At 38.1% G+C, this 26,884-nt stretch overlaps 1 protein-coding gene across 5 annotated transcripts in view; it reads left to right on the top strand.

The window, feature by feature from the left end:
- C1galt1 (core 1 synthase, glycoprotein-N-acetylgalactosamine 3-beta-galactosyltransferase 1) overlaps nt 1–26,884 on the top strand; it is a 109,883-nt gene extending 82,999 nt beyond the window's left edge. For 3 of the 5 annotated variants that reach the window (XR_015448750.1, XR_015448748.1, XR_015448752.1), the window contains one exon: nt 1–26,884. This exon is cut by the window's left edge. The gene's annotated coding sequence lies outside the window, so the exon portion shown is untranslated. The other 2 variants (XR_015448749.1, XR_015448751.1) reach the window with 2 other exon arrangements.

The raw sequence follows: 26,884 nt of genomic DNA, 5'->3' as shown, positions 1-26,884 counted from the left end.
TGTTCAACATCACTGGTCATTTGAGAGATGCAGATGAAAATAACACCGAGATTCCACCTCACCCCAGAAAGAATGGCTGCTATTAAGAAATCAACCAATAACAAATGCTGGAGGGGGTGTGAGGAGAAAGGAACCCTTCTCCATTGTTGGTGGGAGTGCAGACTGGTGCAACCATTGTGGAAATCAATATGGAGATACCTCAAAAAACTAGGATTAGAGGTCCCATTTGACCCAGCTATTCCCCTGCTGGGTGTCTTCCCAAAAGAATTAATCATATTACAGTGATATATGCACACCCATGTTTACAGTGGCACAGTTTTTAATAGCTAAAGCTTGGAAATAGCCCAAGTGCCCATCAGCAGGAGACTGGATAAAGAAGATATGGGGTTTTTTTTTTAATAAAATGGAGTACTACTCAGCCATAAAGATCAAGAAACTAGAGACATTTATAGCTAAATGCATGCACATTGAGGCTATACTCTTAAGTGAAATAAATTGAGCACACATGTGTAATACCAAATAGTTTCTCTAGCATGAGAAACTGAGAGTGTAAATAAGGATTAAAATAAATAATTGATAATATTAAATAGGAAGAAAAGGTCCAAAGGGAAAGGGGAAGTGGGAGGGGTAGGGTAAGGGAAAGAAGGGAAAGGAAAAAATATGAGAAAAGGAAAAAATGGAAACAAAGTCTATGTAAATAGGGAGAGCTGGAGGAGTTGAAGGAAGGGCAGGGAAATGGGAGGGAAAAAAAGAAATTTCATGTGGTTGCCTTGCTTTGGTATCAAATTGAAGAAATCATTATCAAGTTCAATATAAAGCTTTTGCTTTTTGTTTTCTTCAAAGAAATGTGGCTTGTTTTTAAGTCTTTGAATTTGGGTTCATTTTTGCATGTAGTGCTAAGTAAAGGTTGAACTTCAGTCTTTTGCATGTGGAAAACAGTTTTTCAATTGTTGAAAAAATTATCCCTTCTTCACTGAATTCCTATGGAACTTTTGTAAAAAATTATTTAACCACAAATGTAAGAGCTTATTTCTGTGTTCTGTTGTCTATTTAATCTGTATGTCCATATTTATATCTTGTATCACATCAATTTGATTACTGTAGCATTATAGTATGTTTTGAATTTAGAAATTGTGTGTCCTCCAGTATCATTTCTCTTTTTTGACATTGTTTGAGATATTTAGTTTTCTTTGAGATTCCATATGTAAGGAGACATTTCCTCCAGGAGCAGATTTAGAGTAATATCAGTATTCACTGAACTACCAAATGTTGGTTCAGTTAAGTGAGCACTTATTTTGGGGCATAAAGGATGGAGGCCTGAGCTGAGTTTTGCTACCAGCCTCAACTATAAACAGAGGTGAAGAAATACTTGGAGATAAAAGTTCAAAGTTATCTAGGTCCTCCTGGGTTTATGAGATATTTCCACATATCACCTGGAATGATGGACATAAATTTATACTGCACCCAAATGTTGAGTGGTACCCTTCAATCTTCTACAACAGAGGTTATTGGAGTTTTTTCCTTCCTGGAAGAGGGAGATATTCCTTATTTCACCATCAAAAACACAGATTTAGTGTCCATGGTGTGACTCATGTGTCTCACAAATTGCTAGTGCCAATTCACAACAATACACAACTGAGTCAAGTACAACTCTTCAATTAATTAAAACTTCATACCAAAATAAATACCAATGATACCCACCACAAAGAGCTGTCCTTTGTGGTTTCATCTGTCTTGCCAAGTTATGGTATATTTCCTGATGTGTGTACACATCAGGAGCCTAGACAGGGTTGCATATGTAATTAGTCTTTAAATGTTAATATGTTGGTTAGCTTATCCCATAGCAAAATCCCACACTTTTGATATTTTCTGTTATGTCATAAAGACACAAGTAGAACTGGAATGAGAAATTACATTCAACTTCACTTATGAATCAGACACAGAACTGAGCAACTGAAATAAAAGCCATACACTCTTATTTCACACAGTGAAACTTTGATACTAATCTTTCTTAACATGAGAAGATGTACTTGTTATCACACATGTACCAGAAAGTGACTTGATCATAGCAAAACCTTAAGGACATTTGAGTTTGTGGAATTTGAGAAGCTCTGGATACAAATATCCCATCAAGTGACAAATTCATATGGCAGGGAAAAGAAGCTGCATTGGATGGGTAAGTTTTTGAGCATTGGAGATGCTTTTAAAATTGTTTTGAAAGGAGATGAACCAAAGAGCTTTGGCATGTTCCTTTATCTAATGATATCTGTTTTAAAATTTATATGAAAAGTCAGGATGTCTAGAAGCAACTTGTAGAGAATGTAAAACCTAACCCTCCTGAAGTAGATATTCAGCTTGATGAGCCATAGGACATTAATGGCTGTAGTCAGCTGATGTTATTTTTGCAGTAGCTAAGGGAGAGAACGCAGATAAGTTCTTTTATGAACTGCTTAACTACTAAAGGAATTGATGGTGTTCAGTCTCAGCCAAGATTTCTTTTTTGAAACATAAGCTAACATGTGGTTTGTGTGGATCAATTTGCACTGCTGATACCCCCTGCTCTTGGGTAATGTCATGTTTTACTGCCTATACTACAAATGAATAATTGTTTGTATAATACAATATAATGTACTTGGTGAAAGAAGCTTGTCTGCAAAAATGAAGAATGTCCTGTCTTTATATAGTAATGAAGCTCCACCAAAAACTTCTCTTCCACAATTCTTGTAAAGGACATGGTAGCTGGCCCATCATGTATTTCCACATAGACACGATCTGGCTTGCCATAGCAACATATACTGTAACAGTAATGAATACTAGTAAAGGGCTCTTCTCTTTTGCCTGTCTGAGAAGGTAGCCTTTTTCCAGTTGGCCTGGGTGACCTCCATGGAAGGTGAAGGTATACATTGTATAGACTGGAATTTACAGTAGGAAAGAATACAAAACCTGTTATTTGATATAATCCAGGTACCAACATAAGAAATAAGATTATGCAGAAAATATAAAAATACTTCCAAGTCAGGCCATTCCATTGAAAGAGGGTTTCCCAAATATTTTTAATCTCTTTTTTAACATATCATAGCCCCACCCTGAAGGATCCACTGTATGAAGTTTTCCTGTGGTCTAGAGAGGAAACTTTGCTACCTATTAAACCAAAGCTCCAAGACCTGCTGTTTCACATTAGAAGATACATCACAAAACAAAAGACACTCCTCTGTTTTTCTCCCAGGTATGTCAGGAAGAAGGAAGCAGCATGGGAAGGAAGATTAGGAAAACCAAATACTGTTTAGAGATGATAGATATTCCAAGAACCACTCATTAGGCTTTTTCCCACTCTACTGCTTAATTTCAAATGCAGAATGGTGTAGAGACTCTTACACCAGCCCTGCACTTGTGGACAGGGGAGGGACCACCTCATAGGCTGCTCTGCCCTAACCTAGAGAGTCCACATTACTTGGCAGTACATACCAGGAGGAGGCTATGGTTCTCCAAGTGGCCTCAGCTCGTGTGTGATGCATTAGTATCCTACAGCTACTAAGTCTGTGGTACAAAACAATCCCAGAAGGGGTTGCTGTAGTAGTAGTGGGGTGCCCAGGAGAGAAGGTTACAGAGAACATCACCAAGCCTAGGGATCAAGTGTCTATACCCCTTGAAGAACCATATTGGGCCTGAATCAGTCAACAATAGATCGAATAATAGAATGGCCATAGATTTGCTCAAAATAAGCTATGCTCTAACCAATGAAGAACCAAGAATAGCATTCAGGAAGTCCTTTTAATGATTCCTAAACATAAGAACAGAATAAGTCAAAGAAATATGAAGACAGTGAAAACATGTGGAGAATGGAAGGGAGCATCCAGATAATACATATAGGGATGTGGTGGGCACTCTACATTGAACAGTAGCCACACAACTGAGCCACAAGAACCATTTGGGCAAGTAGCAACTGGGGGGGGGGGGTGCGGGTAGGTCTGCCACCCCCAAAACCACTGTGCCCAAGACTTTTATCTTAACCCCAGCAGTCATGGAAACTATGACCCTCTCCTCCACAGTCATCTTGGAGTGGAATCAAGGGAGACTGAAAAAATATGATAAGCTGTTTGTTAATTCACTTATTTTGTCTTCTTCCCAGATGCTGAACATTGTCTGAAGGAATTATTTCCTTTATTAGTTTAAGCTAAGATTTTGCCCAGATTGATTTTTTTTCCTCTTGCTATTAGTGGACAGGGGGAACCTGCAGTATTTACAGATAAAAATTAAAACAGTGTACCTTGATTGTACCATTAAGTAAAATTTGCAACTTTGTTAACATTTATTTTTGAAAGTCGTGAGAAATACAAGTCTACTCACTAACAACTTAGTAATACTGGAGCTAAGAAATACAAAGTTTCCTTTTCACCTAGCATCTAAAATAGTTGTGTTCAAATGTGAAAATGAACACAATTCACAGAAGTATTAATTTAAGGACGTCATGTGACCAGAGAGATCGTACTTGATTTTATAAGGAAAATTTACTTGGGATAAAGCACACTGAAATATTTTGCTTTCCTTAGAGAAGTAGTTCTAGAATATGAAGAAATGACCATCACAGCCAATGTGACAACATATTTGCAACAATTGAGGGACTCACCATGGATATTTTTCTACTAGAAATTTCATGGAGGAAACAACACCATCAACAAAATACCAAAGAGAACCATTTAAGAAACAAAAATCAATTCCATCAATGATAGTTCTATATATAAAAAAGAATTTTATTGAATAACAACTAAACGAGCACATTTTAGCAAAGAGTTCTTGGGAATTTCTGGTGAACTTGACGTGCACATCTCATAAATAGCAAAGATCGCAGTGATTATTATACAATTTTAGATTTTGCTAACCCTTACACATCAAAATAAATTCTAGTCCCAGGCATGACAATACATAACCATAACCTAGCTAATCCAGAGGCTCAGGGCAGGAGGCTCACGAATTTGAGGCCAACCTAGGAAATTTAGTTGAGTCCCTGTCAAAATTTTTTTCCCTCTGTCTGTTATTTTTTATTAATTATATTGGTACATTTTAGGTATATAATATAATGACATTCATCATTGGAAATTTGCACCTTTATATAATCTCTCTTGGTTCTTATTTTTTCCCCCTTCTCCTGCCCTCCCTTCAACCCCTCCATTCCTCCCTATCTACAAAGACTTTGTTTCCATTTTTTCTTTTTCTCATATTAATTCCATTCCTTTCTTTCCTTTCCCCTACCCCTCCCATTTCCCCTTCCCCTTTGCCCCTTTTCTTCCTACTTCACATTATTTATTATACCCTTGTTAAAATTTTTGATAAAGAGCTGGGGATATAGCTCAGTGGTAGAGTACTTGCCTAGAATGCACGAGGCCTCAGTTTATTCCCCTGTACCACACATCAGAAAAGATTACAAGTAGATGTCAGTATGAATATAGTTATAATGAAGTAAAATTTCCTTTTAATATCTTTGAATATAAGGTATAGACAATTATTTTTATTATACTTTGAAAATATTATTAATTCAGAATTGTAGTAAGTTCTAACATTATATTTTTATTCTACAGTCATAATTATCCAAAAAGTATGATCACCTCTCAGAGGTTCATAATACAGGAAATGGAGTAAGGATATAATTTGAGAACAAAGAGATGCAATTCGCCATAAGATTAAGGACCGAGGTTCAAAATTTAAGTCAGTACAGCATTCCAGAGAGTTGGTCCTTAAGTCCCAATAGCAACAACTCAACACAAAACCCTACTTCCTTGATCTAAAAGTAGCTGAAACTTGATGAAGTAGTCCATTTGCCTTTCATTTTAAAGTAGGATTTGATAGAATATAATGTGTGTTAAGGAGCAACTTGAAAAGCTAGGGAATTATATAATCATTTTTAATGATATAAAGCAAACGTGTAACTGGTCTAAACTGTAAGAGCAATAAAATCATTTCAGATAGGCCGCCTTCTCGGGAGCTGTTAGATCTCAGGCTCAGCATGTCTGTGTCCAATGTATTTCTCAGTATTATCTCACTTTCTCTCCAGCAATCTTCTAGTCACAACACTCTGTATATCTTTCTGCCATTGGTAGTTTCTTTCCTTTTTTCAGTGGCAATTAATCTTATCTTTTTAATGTTGGAGCTACACCCAACATCTCAGCTTCTCTGTTCCTTAATACACCTCTCTTGTTTGATCATTAAGTCTTCTTACATTTCATTGGTGTCCCAGCTCCATTTACAAGGCCTTCCCAAGGACAGGATAGGGTAGTGAGTACCATCCTTACACATGCATTTTTCTTTTGTACCGGAGATTGAACACAAGACCTTACACTTGCAAGGCAGGCAGCAGAACCACTTAGCTAAATCCCCGGCCCCGTGCAGCATTTTTATTAAAGTGTACATTGAGTAGAGTTGGGAAATTAGAAATGTTGTCTGGATTCAGAGTTAGTTTTGCTGCCAGGTAAGTCTGCTTCTCCCAAGAAGAAAGTCTGTCTCACTAGTCACCTCCCCAGGTCTCCAGAGCCCCTGGGATGTGTGAGCTTCCTTCCAGGGAGCAGAGGAGTTAAAATTCTCTCAGATCGCTCCAAGTACTGCATGTGGTTATGAAGCTCTTTACTGTTTTTCTGTTTTGTTTTTTTGTGGTACTGCAGATTGAACCCAAGGCCTTCACATTGAGTTACACACACAAACACACTTTTTTTTTGGAGACAGAGTCTTGCTAAGTCATTAAACTGCCTAAGCTGGGCTAGCACTTGCAACAGTCCTCAACCTCCCCAAGTTCCTTGGGTGCTCTGATACATTCATTCTCTACGTGGCTGGAGGAGCCTGGCTGTGCACTGTAGCATCTCAGCCACTCACACTTTCCCACTCACTCCCAACAAGTGCACATAGTAGATTCAGGTTTGGATGTGTCTGCTTTCTTTTACAGTTTTACCCATAAATCAACGAAGTATTGTAGTGTTTACTAATGCTGCATAGACAAGTCCTTTATATGACCCTTTTTCAACCTCCACCTTTTTTTTTTCCAACTAAAGTCTCAGACACCCTAACCTTACATTCCACTTTTGACTGTGACTCTGCCTTTCTGGCCCAGTAATGTGTCCTGAGGTCTACCGAGCTCATACTCTCACTCCTTAACCAAAAACCTAGCTGGGTGCCACCCCCCTTTGAGAGAGCTCCCTACAAGCTCACTCCAACTTTATGGAAACCAGTCTTTACAGATATAAAAATATTTGACTAATGAGACTTAGGATATACATGAATTTATTTCTGGCGAACAAAAGAATTTTGGATCAAAAACAGCTCCTGTCAGAGAGCTGAGAGGAAAGAAATTGAGATTTGTGCAATGAAAAGCAGTTGTCCCTTTATATCTGCAGATTCATTTTGGGATCTCTCCTCCCCCACCTAAGGGTTCTCAAATCCCCAGATGCTCAAGTCCTTTATGGAAAATAGCACGGTGTTTGAACTATCCTTTTTCAGATCTTATAGTGCTTTAAGTCATTTCTAGATTATTTATATTACCAAGACAGTGTGAATACTGTGTAAATAGTTATTATTTATATTATTATCTATTCCCTATATTATTTAAGGAATAATGACAAGGAAAAAAGTCTGTATATATTCCATAAAAATGCATTTTTCCCCTGAATATTTTCTAAGGTTAGTTGACAGAAGCATAATGTATGGATATGAAGGGCTGACTATACTGGGAAGATAAAATAAGACAATTGGAGGCCACCTAGGGTGGAAGAGCCAAAGCTAGTGGGAGTATATGCGTGGAGAGAGAGGTAATGAACAGGGGAAGACCTGGGAGGTAGGAGACCGAAGTCACCAGCCCACAGAGTGATACATTCATAAAAGTATGTAAGGTAAATATGGTAAGTTATCTTCTGGATTCTATTTCCTCCTTGCTCTGAACTAACAAAATTCTCTCCTTTTTTTAGGGCAAAAAGTCATTAGTTGAAAACACTTTCCTGGATTTCCTTTCCACTAAGGGAGTGATACCACACCAGTGAGAAGCAGGCAATCTCCCCAGAGGCTGCAGTCCTCCCCACAAAGTGACAAAGCCAGGGAAAGGAAGAGTGGTGCTGTTCCCCTTCCTCCTGCCTTGTGAGTGGCCTTCATGCTTACACTTCTTGCTGAAATAGTGAGGCAGGGGATGCTAAATTTCCAGTTAAAGAGGAATGATAAATGGAAATTCACTGAGGCACCCATCATCATTCATGTGAAACAAGCAAAATAATTTATCATTTCTGTTTGGTGTTCTGTTTGTGTTGTTCAAGTCTAGTAAACCTAAAGAAATAAGATATTTCATAAGTTTATATACAACACGAAAGTCTACCAAGTGCTTCCATTAATTCTGTATCAGGTTTTAAGTTATTCAATGTCAAATAATTCTCTCTTGGATGTTTTTAGGAACCTAAATCTTGTTGGGGAAGAAAGATTATGTTATAATCCTCTGAGATTTGGAGTCCAGCATTATAATCACTCCAACAATCAGTCTTATAAGAACTGGTTCTGGTCTCCTTGAAGCTTTTGGATTTGGGGTGTAACCAAGTCAGTAACTGGATAGAACTAATGCCTCCAACACTGCTATTCACCCCACAGTGTCCTTAACTCTTTGTTGTTCAGTCAAATCCTAGTGTTGTACACCCAAGGTGAGTTATGGAGGATTAATTACAGTCCTGAGAATCTAAGCAGGAGATGGCAGCTCAGCTGTCCTGATCCCTGGATGACTCTTTTCATGGATTCAGCCTTAGTTAAACTTAGCATTTACTGTTGGTAATACATAAGTGTGGACAGAATACATTTCTAAGTGACTCCCTTTAAGAAATTTGGATATATCTTTGTAAATATTAATATCTATCAAAACCAATATGCTTTCTAAAATTCAGACAATGAATAGAAAAAGGTGGTATCTCTCTTTGAATAAAAAGCAAATACATTTAAATCATACACCCAATGTGGGTAAAAGAAATTTATCAGAAGGGAAAAAACGATCAGCTCTACTTAGACTACCTGTTCCAGAACTACATTAGTTTCTTATTCAGAAATGTACCTGATTAGCTTAGGTACTATTCATTACACCAGAACTACCAATGCCTTTGCTACCCAGTTCAGAAGAAAGGGCATAGATCAGATGTCAGTGGATAAAGTAAATCATTACCCTCACTTTAATAGTTAAAATTTAAGAAAGAAAATGAACACAGTATTGCTTTCCCCACAAACAGATGAACATGTTACAAATGACACGGTAATTTCAAGGAGAGTTACAGTTGTTTTTTTTGTTTGTTTGCTTTTTTATTCTAAGAGTTGGCTCAATGCTTCATTACTGAAAAAGTGTAATCAGGCAAGACCTTCCCATCTGAGCTCTGCTGTGGTCTGGGAGTTGCTAATGACTATCTGACAGCTTGTCACAGACCTTGGATTTTCCCCTGGTGTCTCTGGTTGGTTTTCCTCCTTTTTGGCAGTGGTTAAGGTGCAGATTGCCAAGAGACACCGTACTCAGGATGTTGGGGATTCTGTTTCCAGCAAGCCTTCTTTTACTATCCTTTTCTATATTACAACTCTGTTCCAGTTCTCCTTAGAATTTTCATACTAGTACAGTTTTAATTTGCATTTGTTTGTTATATCACTTTGCATGACTCTCTTCTCTCTTTTATGAATCTGTCTGATCTCTGCAGTAGATCAAAGTTCTTAGAGAGTCTGATTCTCTTTGACACAGAGAAGTTCCCTAGAGACTAGGCCTCAGTTTAGTTCACAGGACTTTAGAAAAGTGTTTCCACCCTGAACTCTCTTGCAGATGAATATATTTCTTAAGTTATTGAACAAGGAAGGGAAGAAAGGTGACGGGAAGAAGTGAAATGCAAGACAAATCAGAATACCTATCTTGAACTAGAGAGGTCTTAGTGGGAAACCTTTGCCTCTCTGGTCTTATTGCCTTTTTTTGTTTGCTTGTTTTATTTTGTTTTTACTGATACAATATCTCATTATGTAGCCTATGTAGCATGATCAAGTGGGATTTCTCCCAGGGTTGCAAGGATGGTTCAATATATGCAGATCTGCAAATGTGATACATCACAGTAACAGAATGAAAGACAAAACCATATGATCATCTCAATAGATACAGGAAAAGTGTTTGAATGCCTTCAAAATCCTTTCATAATTAAAAAAAAGTACCAAAACTTTAGGTACAGAATCAATGTCTCTCAACATAATAAAAGCTATATATGACAAACCCATAGCTATTATCATACCAAATGGGAGAAAGCTGAAGGCTTTTCCTCTAAGATCAGGAACAAGACGGGGACTACCACTCTTACCACTTCTATTCAACATAGTACTAGAAGAATCAGCTAGAACCATTAGGCAAGAAAAAGAAAAAGCATACAAATTAGAAAGGAAGAAATAAAATTGTGTTTGCAGATAGCATGATCTTCTATATAGAAACTCAAAAGATTTCAGCTGAGCGAGGTAGCATTTTGGGAATCTGAGGTAAGAGAATCATTAAGTTGGAGTCCAGCCTGGGCAAATTAGTGAGACTAAAGATTTAAATAAGTAAGTAATAAAAAGGGATGGGGATATAGCTCAGTGTGAAAGGCTTGGGCTCCTTTTCCAGTACTGCAAAACAAATACATACATACATACATACATACCCTGAAGATTTCACCAAAAAGCTGTTTGAACTAATAAATTCATTAAAACTGAAGAACATAAAATCAAAGAACAAAAGTTGTATTTTATACCCTACAATGGATTTTCAAAAACAGAATCAAGAAAACCAATTTCATTTATAATAGTAGCAAAAAGAATAATCTACCTAGGAATAAATTTAACCAAGGAAGTAAAAGATCTGTACACTGAAAACTATAAAACATTGCTGAAAGAAATTGCAAGTGTCACAGTTAGATGAAAAGATGCACCATGCTCCTGGACTGGGAGGATATTGTTAAACTGTCTGTATAACCCAAAACACTGTAAAGATCAGTGCAACTCATACTGACATTCCAATTGCAATTTTCATAGAAATAGAAAAAGCAATCATAAAAATTCATATGTAAATACAAATGACCCCAAATATCCAAAACAAATTTAAGAAAAAACAAAGCTGGTGGTATTGCACTACTGGATTTTAAACAATATTATAAAACTATAGCAATAAAAGTAGTGTGATATTGGCATAAAAGCTGAAACATAGACCGATGGAACAGGATAGAGAGCCCAGAAATAAACCATATATAGACAGTCAATTAACTTTTGACAAAGACACCAAGAATACACAATGGAGTAAGGATGATTTCTTTGGGAAACATTAAGAAAGTTGGGTATCCACATGCAAAAGAATGAAATTATATCCTTATACCATTTCCAAAAATCAACTCAATATGTGTTAAAAATCTTAAATATAAGACCTAAGTTATAATACTTTCCCAAACTACAAATTCCATTTTTTTTTGCTTAAATTCTTTTATTGGTACATTTTAGATATACAATATGTTTATATTTATCATTGAGTGCTTGTTCCTGTACGCGATGTGTCTTGGTTATTTTTTCCCCATTACCTGTGTGCGCTTCACTCCCTCCATTTTAAAAAAAAAATTCAGTACATATGTTAATCGGTTTCATTCATACTACTAGTTTATTGAAATATTTAATTCATTGAAAAGAAATATTTGCATTATTATCTGTTTCTTTTTTATAAGAATCTTTTTGGTTTATGTCTTGTATTCTGTATTTAGAAGATAACAATTCATGGGGTAACTTGTTATTCTCTTATTTGATTATTAAATTTTATTTTATTTTTTCATAAAATAAAAAAAACTCCTAGAAGTAAATATAGGAGAAAAGCTCTTTGACATTAGACTTGGCAATGATTTTTTGAATATCACAACAAAAGTACAGGTAACAAAAGCAAAAATAAACAAGTGTCCCTACATCAAAGCAAAACATTTTTGCCCCACAAAGGAAACACTCAACAAAATGAAATAGCAACACACAAAATGGGAGAAAATATTTGCAAACTACTGCACATATTTGATAGTAGACTAATATGCAAAAACCATAAGGAACTCATACAACTCAATAGCAAAAAAAAAAAAAAAAGTCAACCAGATTTTAAAAGTGAGTAAAAGACCTGAGTAGATATTTTTCCAAATACAATATACAAATGGCCAACAGACATATGAAAGTGTTCAATATCATGAATCATTAGAGAAATGTAAATCAAAACTACAAGATATGTCACACATGGTAGGATGGCTATTATTCAAAAAAATAAATCAAGAAATAAATGCTGGAAAGTATATAGAGAAGAGGGAACCTTCTACAGAATTCTTGGGATTTTGAATTAGATCAGCCATTATAGAAAATAGTATGATGTTCTTCCCTCCCTGCAAAACTAACAAGCCACTGTGTGATCTAAAAATCCTACTTCTGGCTATATATCCAAAGGGAATGGAATCAATTCACAAAGAGATATCTGTATCCTATGTCCATTATAGCATTATTCACTATAGCCAAGATAGGAAATAACCTAAGGAGCCGCTGGTTGATGAGGGCATCTAGAAAATGTGATACACAGACACAGAGGAATATTTTGCCAATATAAAGAAGGAAATCTTGCTATTGCTAATTATATAGATTAGCCTAAAGGACATTATATGACGTACATTCAGCCACACTAGAAAAATAATGTGTCCGGGGATTTAGTTCAGTGGTTCCCCTGCCTACCTTGCAAGCACAAGGTCCAGAATTCAATCCCCGGTACTGAAAAAAAAAAAGAAAAGAAAAATAATGTAGATCATGCTTAAATCAAAACCTAAGAAATGGTGTCTGAAAATGTTGAACTTATAGAAATAGTAGAGCAGCAGTTGTACAGTGGTGGAGGATTGAGAGGCTGTTGGCCAAAGGGAACAAACTTTCAGTTAGAATTGTCTAAAAGTTGGATGCCTAATGTATAGTATGGTGAACAGAGTTAATATATTATACACTTGAAATTTGCGAAGAAAACTTAAAATTTTGTACCAAAAACAAAAATATAACTCTGCGAGATAATGAACAGGTTAGTTAGCTTGGTTAGAGAAATCATGTAATGATGTATTTATAGAGCAAAACATGGACATCTTAAATGTATACAGTATTTGTCAATTATATCTCAAAGATGGGGAAAAAGAAAATTACACCTCAAAGACAAGGAAAAAAAATACCTTATATAGGAATTTCTGCAAGAAGATTCCTGTTATTACTAATCTAAATCTCACTAGCCTCTAACTTCTATTTTCACTTTGAAATGATTGTTCTTTAATGGAATGGATATAATTTGAAGGTTGCTTAGGAACGCAGTTATTGAGTATTTTATACTGTCTGAAACTTTAAGTGCTTCAGCATTGATAGTATGATATGTATGTGTTTAAATTAGCTTTAGTCTATGCCCACGGAGATGTTTAACACTCAAAGTACTCTAATCATCAATTCACACTTGAAAAATGGGTTGCATGTGATAAGTGATATACTCTGGGTGGTACTTCTGCAAGAGCTTCAAAGACTGTTATCTAGATTTGCACTTGGAGAGTTTTTAAGGAAGAAGCATAGCAGCATTTTCAGTGGTGAGAAGCAGTATATCTCTACCTTTGGATGAACAGAAATATGAGAAGGTCAAGAACCTAGCAGCCTAACACCATGCAAGACTCCTAAAATTTAGAACCATGTCCTGCATTCCTCCCCTTGATGGAGTGTTCTCTTCTTTGAGCCAATTATAAAATTTATTATCTTTAATAAGAATAATCTTATTGAATTCGCCTGCCTATAATAGATACCTGTCCATGCCTATCTCAGTCTTATCTACATGAGATGTTGTGGACAAACCTATACCTCAGTGACTGTACATCCTGGTTTTCCCAGGAGGATCTCAGTTAATACTTATTGTTCTGTATTGATTACTAATCTTTCCATCTTTCCATCTTTCCTTCCTTCTCTCTCTTTCTCTCTTTCTCTAATTCTGTGCTAGGGATTGAACTTGGGGACTCACCTAAGCTCTCCACCACTGAGCTATACCTCCAGCCCTCTTTTGGGGTATTTGCAAATTATGTTCTTCAAAACCTCAATAGCACGGGAACTAGCAGAAAGAATCAACAACTGGGATTTCATCTTATTAAAAACCTTCTGCACTGAAAGAGAAACCACCAACAGAGCTAACAGACAACCTACAATGTGTAAAAAAAATTTTAGCAGCTGTACCTCAGACAAAGGACTACTATCTAGAATATATAAAGAACTGAAAAAAATCAGACCCCCCCAAATTCAAAGACCCAGTTCGAAAATGGGCATCTGAAATGAGCAGACATTTCTCAGACAAAGAAGTAAAAGCAGCAAATAAACATATGGAAAAATGTTCAACATCACTGGTCATTCGAGAGATGCAGATGAAAACAACACTGAGATTCCATCTCACCCCAGAAAGAATGGCTGCTATTAAGAAATCAACCAATAACAAATGCTGGTGGGGGTGTGGAGAGAAAGGAACCCTTCTCCATTGTTGGTAGGAGTGCAGACTGGTGCGACCACTATGGAAATCAGCGTGGAGATACCTCAAAGGACTAGTTTCTGGAGGTCCCATTTGACTCAGCTATTCCCCTGCTGGGTATCTTCCCAAAAGAATTAAAAGAATCATACCACAGAGATATATGTGCACCCATGTTTATAGCGGTACAGTTTGTAATAGCTAAAGCTTGGAAACAGCCCAAGTGCCCATCAACTGGAAACTGGATAAAAAAGATGTGGTTTTTTAATAAAATGGAGTACTACTCAGCCATAAAGAATGAGAAACTAGAGTCATTTACAGCTAAATGGATGCACATTGAGGTGATACTGTTAAGTGAAATAAATAGGACACACATGTATAAATACCGAATAGTTTCTCTGGTGTGAGAAACTGAAAGTGTAAATAAGGATTAAAAGGATTACTAATGAATAATTGATCATTTGAAATAGGAAAAGATCCAAAGGGGTAGGGGTGGTGGGAGGGGATGGGGAAAGGAAAGAAGGGAAAGTAAAAATTATGAGAAAAGAAAAAAAAATGGAAACAAAGTATGTAAATAGGGAAGGGTGGAGGGGGTGAAGGGAGCACAGGTAATGGGGGAAAAAAATGAAAACCAAGATACATCATGTCCAGGTACAAGCACCCAATGATAAATGTAAATGTATTGTATACCTAAAATGTACCAATAAAAGAATTTAAGGAAAAAAAATTATGTTCTTAAATTCCCTGTTCCTTCTCCATTGAAGAGGTGTGAACCAACCTTTGTGCGTAAGCTGGATTTAGAGACTGGCATCTAAGGAATAGAATAAGGCAGAAATGACTATGACTGAATGACTATTTACTCTGAAGAAAGTCAACTTCCTTATATCAAAGACTCCCAAGCAGCCCTGAGGAGAAGCCCACTGGCAAGAAAATGAGGACTTCTCCTGACACCCTGGAGAACAAGCCATTTTGGAAGTATATCACCCAGCTTCAGCCAAGCCTTTGGAGACCACAGGCCCAGCAGACAGCTTGTCTACAACTTTTTGAGAGACCTTGAGCTAGAACCACCTACCTATGCCATTCCCAGTTTCCTGACTTTTATAAATTCTGGATGAATGTAAATATTTGCTTTCTGTTGCTTAATTCTGGAGTCCTTTATTATTCACCAATAGATAAGTAACACAATTTTCTGTATCTGTCCTTCAGTTCTCATCTACAGACTTCATTGATATTTACCATAGATCTGACAAATGGAAATGACCAAAGTGTCCTATGTCTGACTGAGCCCCAAAGCCTTTTACCTGTTCATATCCAGCACAGCAGAGCAAAAATTAACAACAATAATAGCCACCACGTGTTGGCATTTAGCCTCTTACTAAGGACTTCACTTGATACACTTACCACAATGAGCCCTATGAGAGGGGCTCCTGGCCCCAAATTTAAAAATAAAGCAGTCTACCTGTTCCCACAGCCTGGCAGTTGTGGAGCCAGCCCTCAGCCTAGTTCCAAAGCCACACATTTTTCCAACACTTAAAAGTGTGCTGTATTGTCTTGCAAAAATAAATCCAGAAAAATTATATAACAGACCTTTTGGCAAAATTCCAAGAGCAAATACAGAAAGCTTTGTCTGAAAGAGATAGTAAGCCTAAGGTTTTGTATGCTGTTTTCAAATCATTTTATTTTCAGAGTGGATAATACATTCACATGTTTCAAAATATACAAAGTGTAGTTCAATGAAATCTTTCACCTCTGCCCCCAACCACCTGGTGCCCCTTCCAGAAGGCAAATTTTTTCAGAAATATTGGTTTCTTGCATATACTTTTAGAAATATTCCATGTATGAAAACTATACAAACATACCCTCCACTATCACTCCTTTTCTGTAAATTTGGAAATATATGCTATTTGGCACCTTTTTTTAACCTAAGAATGAATTTGGGATGTCAATAAGTACCAGTACATTAAAAAATAGAAGTATCCTCATCTTTTTATTGCTATTTTATTACATTTTACTTAATTGTACAACAATTTATGTGCTAAGAACCCTGTTAACAACTGTTTAATTTATTTTTGTCCCTCTGTTATTTCAAAATGAAGTGTTCTGGTGAATCACCTTGTCTAAGTAGTCGTCTCCAGATGTGAGTCCTTAGAACCATAGCCCACTCCACTACCCTGACTTGCTGAAGTTTCCATGCTAGGACATTATGGACTACACTACACTATTTCCTAGCTCAAAGTTTAAGCTATAAGTATTGTGCTGTGATTTTTAAAATTTGATTTCTAACTCGGTCACAAGATCCCTGTCAAGAGTAGACATAAGCCAAGATAGTCACAGTAGAACAGTCCCAGTTAGAGAGAAGTTAGGTTTTGGTGTGTACATCAGCTGGGACACAAAGAAGAGTTCAGCAGTACCAAAAGGAGGTTCATAGGAAGTCTGAAGGCAATAGGGAGCTCAACAGAGAGCAGTTGCGATGTAAGAGAAACAAAGAGAAGGTGTGAGACTATGTCTTTATGAAGACACCCTGGGGATTATTTCCTAAGCTTTCCAAAGGATCTTGTGGATTGGCTGGTTTAAAGAAAACACATTCAAAGGGGGAATTTGCCTGACTCTGGCATCGGCAATCAGGCTTAGTATGGCCAGCAGCTGTGGGAACCCTTGAGTTTGCGTCTGGCTGTGGAATGAATAACAAGTGGGCAGTATCACAGACCATCTGACAGGAAGAGGACGTTAGATAGGACTGGGTTTCACATAATTTATGTCAGGCCTAAAAAGGAATGTCAAAGCAGCAACTATTTTAAACACGTTAATGACAGTACTAAATCTACTGGTTTCCTTTTCTATTTTGAGAGTGAGATGAGGGCAAAAGAGCACAATCATGTTTTCCTCTCAGATAGGTAAGTAGGCATTTATCTTCTAACCTACTTTACGTGAAAAAATAAAATAGCTGTTGAAATGATTTCCACCTGGCAGGCTCATTGGCTTTGGTATCCAGCACATTCTCATTTGTGCAATCAAGGAGATGATGGATACTTTTATATAAAAAATTTTCCTTAGACTTCCCCTACCCTTTCTTTTCTATCTACCCTTTCTTCCTTTGACTTTAGATGGCCAATTATCCAGGACAGCAAGTTGGAATTCAGCTTGCTTCCTCCTATCTCCTAATTGTGAAGAAATGGTCAGAAGAGCCAGAAGTGATCCTAGATGCCCATTCTTGGTTGACAGGACAATGGGCCAGCTGAGACAGGAGCCTCATCCTCACAGTGGAAGATGCTAGCATTGCTCATACCAGCTGCAGGAGGGAACAGACCCCTCACCACACCTGTCCCTTAGATTCCATGTAGCATTTTATCGGCACAAAATTTCCACCTGCTGGGCATTTCCAGACAAGTTATATAAACAGTGGAATCCTACAGTGTCTGTTCCTGTAACAGGGTGCCTCCTCACACCTGCTCCATAAGCAGCAGGATTAGACCCACGCTGCATATCCAGTGGGGTGCCCTGGCCCAGCATACCTGTCTGTATGCTGAACAATGGAGACCTCATGCTATCTCTTCCTTGATGACTCAGCTCAATTTTTTTCCCCTTCCACGGTAAAGCCTCTTCCTAAGCCCATGCTGTAAAGTGTGGTGGAATTTGTCCTGACTCTCACTGAAAATAAATGGTCACAACAAAGAGACCCATCTTGCAGGACACATATCAGTATCTAAATCCTCCTAATTCTGTAGCAGCTATTTTACCAAAGGATGAACTTGGTAGGAGAAGCAGAGTGTAATATTTTTCTTTCTCACCTCTCCCCCTCAAACCTGCCCTGAGGGCCCATTCTAAATTTGCTCTGGAAGAAATGCCATGCAGGTTCTACAATCTTTCTGGTCACTGTCACATAATAATAAGTCCAGTCTGAACCAGCTGCAGAACTGAAGAGATATAAAAGAGATGCTGCCACCTCCTTCACCATGCTGTAGATGAACTTCACGGATACCACACCTTGCAATAAGGAACAACATGACCAACTTACCTAAAGCAGAACCCTGGAAAAATCCTGGGGATAACAGAATGATATGAGTGAGAACAACACTGTACTGAAATGGATGAAATCAAGCTTTTCATGCAGATTATGTCAAAGCTGGTAACCAAAATAATTAGAAGGTGCTTACAGCTGCATGCTAATCAAGTCTTCTTGTTGAGTGGACACAATATGGCAAGCATTTCTACCTGATTTGAGGTCTATAAAAGTGAGAAGGATGAAGATGGATTCCTGCACATGGCATATGTATCGCAGGAAACATTTGGCATGAAACTGTCAGTGTAGGACTTGCAAGATGCATCTATTCTAGAATTTCTTAAATGCTAACCAAAGAAAAAAGGGATGTTACCAGCTGAGATCCATGCACTTCAAATGAGCATATTCAGCATTTGAAATCTATATTACTTAAGGTTTAGAAATTTGAAAATAAAACACTTTGCATTTTAAGTTCCCAATAAAACTTTCCCCCAATATGAATTAGCAATTCAAGCAGCAACTTAAAGTCATTCCAAGAGACAGTGAGTCGTCTTTTTAGATTCACAGAACCTGCCAACTTTTTATAGAAGAGTTTCTATTCCACTGAAAATCTTCCTTAGAGACGCTTTAAGCATAAAATGCCAAGCATAACCCCCACCCCTAAACTCCTTTGCCACACTAGTTATGCAGAGCAGGACACATGGGTAAATATATTTTACAAATCTCACTATGAAATACTGCTCGAGGTTCCTGATTTCTTGTAGAAAGTATATCCAAATTCAACTCTTTTGCAGTCTTGTTAATTATTTGGTTTTTTCCTGGACAATTACACATATTTTCCTTTAAAAACCCATTCAATAGGAATCTTGAATAATTTATAATTGGTTTAGCTTCTAAAAAGATTCCAGAAAAGAAAAAAAAGTGACATTGTTTTTTGTTTTTACTTATCTCTGATCTACTCAAAGTGGCTGCTTTGGTAAATAGAGTATCAGTTTCATTCTTTAGGCTGGTGGTGAAAACTATAGAATCTAAAAACTATAAGGTGGAGGGGAGGGAAAAAGGACATAAAAATAATTAAGATGTGTCATGTGCATTTACCAATCCCCCTTAATGAATGTAACCACTATGTATTGCAAGTATGTACTGTACTAATAAAACCTTTTATTTGCTAAATAATTTGGGTGTGATGGTATACAATGTAATCCCAGTACTCAGGAAGCCAAGGCAGGAGGATCACCATGATTTCACAGCCAACCTGAGCTACATAGTGAGTTCAAAACCAGTCTAAACTACCTAGTGAGATCCTATCTCAAAAATAATAAAATCAGGCTGAGAAGTATTCAATATGAACTTTCTGTCTTAGTTATTTTTCTCATTGCTGGGACAAAATACCCAACACCCATAAGTTAAAAGAGGAAAGGTTTATCTCAGTTCACAGTGTGTAGAGGTTTCAGTCCATAATCAGCTGTATCCAAGGCAGGGTGGCACGGCAGAGGGCATCACAGAGGAGAAACTGGCAAAGCAGGCAGAAGGTAGGGAAGCAGCGCTCCTTTTCCCTTTTATCTCATTCAGGCTACAAGCTTTTTGGGTGGTGCCACCCACACCCAGGGTGGGCCTAACCTTGATCCACACCCAGAAGTATGGTAATCTGCTCTAACTTGATTTCATTTCTTCTCTTCTTTGGTATTTAAACTTAAATTTTTCAGTCATTCAAGCATTCACAGTCGAGAGCTTTACAAGGAAGTTCCTAATAAGTACCTATGGTATTATTCTGAGTGACAAATCATTTTTTTGCTTACACAAAAGTTTTCTTATGGGGCAGAAAGTAGGAAACAAGCAGGGGTAGAGTATAACATAATCCTGAGATAAATCTCTCTCCTCTTCTGTTCTCTTTTCTTCTCATCTTGTCTCTTCTCTTCTATTTTCTTTTTTATCTCTTCTATTTTCTTTTGTTCTTGTTCTTGTTCTCTTCTTCCTCTCCATCTTTCTCTATCTCTCTCTCTCTCTCTGTCCTTCCCCCCTCCTTCCCTCCTTCCTTCATCTTTTTCCCTCTCTCCCTCTCCCTTTCTCTTCCTTTCAGAGGCTAATTGGATTTCCACTAGTGGTGGGATGTATCTCCAGATTTGATTTACTCTCCAGGAAAGTATGGACCAGTCTGTTTTATATTAACTAGTGAGAGACCAGGTCAGGATAATCCTAACTTGGAAATTGAAAACGGTCACTATGGACTATTCCAGGCCCAGTGCCATCTCCCTTTTTATGCAGATATGAGATTGCCAAAATAAACAGAAATCAGTACACCTCAAACCCTAACCTATGTGTCTACCTAGATTTGACCTGGAACCTAGGCATAAAATGACAAAGGCAGCTGTTATGGCCCTCTGGGGTCTCTGGGCAGACCTGAGCACATTCTTGGTGGCCTGTTGATTATTACGACTCTTTCTCAGGTATGCTGACGAAAACTTCCCTGCTATCTGACACCCAGACTTCCTTCTAGTATCCAGAGGTCAAAGGGAAGTGGTGCTGGAAGATGGCCACACTCAGATGCAGAATGCTGACCTGGAGTCCATGCATCTCTCAGAGCATTCATTCTCTGTCTTCTAGAAGAAGATTCTCCTTGGGCTCTTATCTTAGCTCATGTAGTTATAAGAAACAAATTGTTAAAACAATTATCCTAAGAAGACGCGTTAATATACAGCTAAATGGGGGCCTGAGATGAAGAGAGCGTGTTGGGCAGATTTCAGACCCATCCTCACCTCCTGGGAGCTCTACTTCCGACACTCTGGCTGTTCCCGTCTCTCCTCTTTCCCTCCAGCCTCCTTGGCTTGCACCCTATATCCTTTCTGCACTCAATCCCTGTTTGCATGTGACTTTTCATTGCCTCGGCCCTGATTCAGCCTCCTCACATCATGCTACTTTGAACTCCACTACTGACTGTAGTTCTCTGTGTTTCTGTTAACATTCCCAAGAGAAAAATTTTGATGACCCAGGAGGTTGAATTATGTCCCTCAAAAAGATACATTCAATTCCTCATCCCAGACAACGATGAATGGGACTTAACCGGGAAATAGGATCTTGGCAGATCTATGATGAGGTCATACAGTACAGTGTGGGCTCTAAATCCAATATGCCAATGTCCTTAAAAGAAGTCAAATTCTGACACTGAAAAAATATCACACAAGGGGAGTGTCATGTGATGACAAAGGCAGAGATTAGAGTGAAGCCAAAGGACAAGAAGGATTGTTGACAGCCACCAGAAGTGAAAGAAGAAAGGAAGGAGTTTTCCAGAGCCAGTGGAAGGAACATGATCCTACCAACAAGTTGGTTTCCAATTTCCAGCCCTCAGACTTGTGAGAGAATCAACTTCTGTTGTTTTAAGCCACTCAGTTTGTGGTACTTTGGGTAAGTGGCCCTAAAAAATTAATTTATGCAGATTATCTTTGGGGCCAGGGCAGTCTGGGAATTTGGCCAATTCAGTTTAAGTATTTACTTTTCATAGGCAAATGTGGCCTGGGGAGTCAGGGCAAGTTGGTCCTATCAGAGCCATTTGAGCAGAAATACTGTAGGCAGAGCCATGTCTTTCAAGGAAGACATGAGCAAGAGTAGCTGTTGGTAGATGCCATCTCCCCATCTAAAGATGCACGCTGCCTTGGATTCCATGTCATCTCTGGCTGTATTCTATCCTAAGGAATATTGTTGCTGTTGCTTTGTTTGCTGAAGCATTGTTTTAAATATAAATTATTTTCCCACCTGCAATTTCCCAGGGACAGTTTATTTAAATAAAAGACATGTTATTTACTGTCCGAACCTGCCCTATTCACAGATGAGCCCAGTGAAAGTGCCTCCCACACTGCAGGGCAGTCTCATGGGGCAGAATGCCCTGGGCATGTTTACCTGGCACATCGAGAGACATCAACATCCTAAGGACAACAAACAAACTGACACAGAAATTAAACAGCAGACATTCATGCCAAGTGAAGTTTTGGTTTTTTTTTAAAAAAAAGAAGATTCATGGCCTAAGGCCTTGAAAGACAGAAAGGCTTTCTGTGCCAAAATGAGAAAGAAAAGTGTTGTCAAACCAAGCCATGAATTTTGAAGAAATGTACAATTCTCTCTTTCCTGCCTCTATGGTGTGTGGATTCCAGGTAAATATGGCATCTTAGCAGAGTGGACAATCTGAGACTGCATTCCTCAAGGTGCTTTGTGTGTAGGTGTGTTGAATTAACTTTTTCTTAATAAGTATACCATTTTGACATAGTGTAACTCTATATTTATGATAATAGTGGTGCAGGATTTTCGTGTAGAGAAACGGAACACCGAAGCCTTTTTCCCAGGAAGCAGCTTTATTAGAACCAGCCCTGACTCAGCAGGTTCATAGTCAGCAGCTTAGCATGGAACATGGTGTAGTTGCACCCTTTCATACAATTTTTATGTCTTTGCTCCCCTTAAATGGGCATACACTAACATTCTAAAGTCTGGGTGGGCATACACTAACATTCTATAGTCTGGGTGGGTATACACTAACATTCTAAAGTCTGGGTGGGTATACACTAACATTCTAAAGTCTGGGTGGGTATGATTCATGTGACAGAGTTACATTGGAACCTGTGTACACAGAGGCTGATATCTCTACCTTATAAAATGTTCCCACCCCGACACATCAGGCAGGGCCCTACCACAATAGTAATAAATATGCCTTCAAAAAAAACTAAAGGAGAGACTCCAGGTTATTGACAAGGTTTGCTAGGTTACCTTGCCAATCTGCTTTCTTTTTGTTTTAAATAACTTGTTTTCATGAGTTTAAAAATAATACATATTTACTGTAGGTATTTAGGGAGGAATCTTATTTTAAAGAGTTTTTAAGATTTGATGCCAATCAAATTCTAGGGCTTAAGGTTCATTCTTGCAGTCAGATCTCTGCTTAAGATCTGTCCCTAACAGATTTTATTACATTGCATTTTCTTTCCACTCCCAGCAACTCTAGCTGAGAACCATCACCCCCTCAGAGAATCTGTTCTTACTCACCTTCTTCCTCTGTGTAAACAGCTTTTTATAAAATCAGGCAAATTACAGGAATGTTTTGCATTGCTTATCATACTCTTTTGAAGAACCTTGGGAAAGATCCCTATCTGGAGCTAGAGACTTCTTGGCACCCACTTCCAGCAAAGACACCTTTCTGGTTGTTGTCTCTGGTTCTAAAGCAAAGTGTAAGAGGATCTGTGGGCCACTGTTCAGAGATTGCATACCTACAAAATACCAGAGATGCCAGGATGCAAATTTTCTGTTAAAAGTCTCTCTTTGCTTAGAATTTGTTTTTGCTTCCTTTTAATGTTTCAATTTTTAAAATATTGAGAAACTGGCTAGATAGTGCCTCATACAGGCACTGTTTGCATGCCCCTGGCCTTGGGAAAGCTGTTGACCAGGAAGGTTGCAGCATTCTAATACCAACTTTCACTTCCCCTGTAAACCGTCACCTGGCCACACCTAGGGAGGTTTCACTGTTTCTGGAGGACAGCTGTGCATTTGGAGTTATGCAACCCACTGCTGACCCTTGGCCTTGAACCATGTGTGTGAGCTGATGCCCAGGCTCTCGGCCATCAGTGCTCTGACTGGCATTCTTCCTTAGGTCTGCAGCTCTTGAGATGGGAGTTGGAGGCTGATGCCTTTTGCTATGTGCCTTCCACCACTGTCACACTGCAAATAGCTTCTATCAGTCTGCTAGGGATAGCTGTGTTTACTTCCTATAAGCACTTTTGAGAGCATTGCCAAGCAATCCCAATAGAGACTTCTGACCAAAGTCTTCTCTTGCTTCCTATTGATGTGGTACACAGAGCACACTCTCCTGATTTATCTGATGAGGGGAGGACATTCCTTGCATATGGAACTGCCTTCTAGCTTTACCTACAGGCCCCTGTCCTCTCCTCCCACTGGTGGTGCCATGTGGAAAGATAAAGTACAGTCAACATTGAAATAAACCATATGCTAGAATCACAGTAATTACAGCCTAAAATGATCTAGAGAAGAGGTGATTAAAGATGTGTTCTTCTACATTTATATTGTAAAATTCAAAAGGATAAATTTAACATGACCAGAAAATGGGTGCTCACATTTTCCTATATAATCTAGGAAGATGTGCATTTAGGTCATCTTCAATAAAACATGGCAGGAACTTTGTAAGAAGATTTGGAAGACAATATTCATGGGTAGCCTGACAGATGATGCCATATCCTGGGTGATAACATAACCAAAATAGCTTCAATAGTATCAGGGGACCACAGCAGCAAAAATATCTATAAATATTTATCAGCTTCAATTCTACCATATTCTGAAGAGCCATCATATTGCAAAAAAAAGTTAGTCACAAGTGGAGCATTTGGGAGTAAAAAGCACAAAGAGATCGAGATCATTCCTGGACAAGAAATACATTACAAAGAATCTTAACGCGTGCTGATTGGACAATAAACAAATATGATAGACCTCTGCCCATTATTCTAAAAGTTCATTGAGAGATAAATAACAATGCCTCATATGGCTCCATGAATTTTGTAATATATTTTTAAATCAAAATTTTGATAGATAGGATCTTGCAAAAAAATATTCTTTGCCCAAGGCATCACAAATCCTATCTTCTTCATGAGTCTAGGAAAAGAGGTAAAATATCTACTTTCTAAGAACAATTCTTTGGTCTATCATCTTGATTGTATATCATCCCTCTAGCCATTCTTCATCCTTTTTGGATGTCATCTCTCCCTCTCTATTGCTTCTCTCAGCATTTACACAGTAAGTTCTCTTTTTCCTGGAGGAAGCCTCTACTGCACCCTGCTATCCCACTAAGCCACCACACCAAGGCACTTTCCTTTCCTAATCTCATTTATTGAAGAATAATTCACTACTTCTTTCCCTATCTATTGTACATTTTGTTCTTTCCCTGTTTAGACCCTGTGTGTGTTTTTTTATTTACTCTTTTGTCAGCACTGACCTCTGAATGCATGAAGACAAGATTCTGTAGATATGATTTCCACCTGCCCACTGCCCATCTCCTTTCATTTATGATTATTCAAACTGCATAAACTTAAAACCAAATCTACCATTTAGCTCCATACCTTACTGCTTCAATTCTGTACCCTCACACAAAACACTACTGCTGCCTTTCCTAGATTAGTGGTGGTTATGGATGACCCCTTCACCCCCAAACTGAATTCCCAAGTCCTCCACTCTGAACTGTCTCTAGTATCTGTTTCTCTACTCACTTCCTCTGGCTTGGAAGGTGGCATCTATCTCTTAACCACTATTTTTACCCCTAGTCTTTTCTTTTGCTGTATTCTTTACCAAGAGGAATGGTTAACAACATTGACCCTACATGAATGCTTATTTCTTCTTGCTGATTCAAAAAATTTTCATTGAATTCTGAAATATGTTTCAAGGAAGACTCACTAAAAACAGACCAATAATAAACCCCTTGACATATATTCCTCTGTAGTTCAAAATTAGCAAAGAGGATTGGAATTTGAGGAAATTGAGAAAATTAGAAGGAGAAAAAGAAATGACGATAAGAGAATAAAGGTGAGGACAGTAAGAGATTAATCAAGGAGTCCAGGAAATTTGTCTACCAAGAGACAGTAGCAGAGGAAAGAGAGCAAGTGATGCTCAAATGAGGAGGTGCAAATGTCTCCTAGGCAAGGCAGTGACCTAGGGCTCAGGAGTCAGTGGTAAGCCTGGAATGGTGTTGCGATTTACGTGCTGCTTGTGTGGAACACACTTAGGCCGATTTGGCCACTGAGTAGGTGTCAATTTCTTTTTAGAGTTTACCTATACAATTAAGTAGAAGTGGTTCAGCATCATTAAGTCAACCATTGATCCAGAAATCTCACTATCAAAAAATTAAAGATAATGACCACAAATCTCAATCTAAAATCTGCTAAACTTAAAAGACGTTTAATGGCCAAGTAAGCACAAATAGTTCTGATACCTCCTCCTTGGAATTGGGAAGAGGCCTTGCTCCCATGCCTTGTGGAGCCCTGGCCAACACTATCAGTGAAAGACATACTCAGAAAGACACAATGAGACTTGCAGGGTGAGAGGCCTAATATGCAACTCAAGTATAGGGCCCTCAGGAGGGGGAAAAATGCATGCCCAGCTGGGTGGAATCTTCCACTCAGGGCCAGTGGGCACAGTGCCTCAAATTATGTCCCAGAAACATATCTATAATAGAATTCATAAGTTCTAGTGAATTTATAAGTTCTAGTAAATTTATACAATTGTGCTGCTGGGCTGGGATTTAGCTCAGTGGTTCTGCCTCCTGCCTTGCAAGTGGAAGGACCAGAGTTCGATCCCTGGTACCAAAAAGTAAAAAAAAAAAACAA

This window comes from Heterocephalus glaber, unplaced genomic scaffold (assembly GCF_053883595.1).
Source record: "Heterocephalus glaber isolate CG9 unplaced genomic scaffold, H.glaber_assembly_v1.0 deba00000546, whole genome shotgun sequence".
NCBI classification, from domain to species: domain Eukaryota; kingdom Metazoa; phylum Chordata; class Mammalia; order Rodentia; family Bathyergidae; genus Heterocephalus; species Heterocephalus glaber.
The sequence above is the reverse complement of the archived record's forward strand: the minus strand, read 5'-3'. Positions and strand labels throughout refer to the sequence as shown.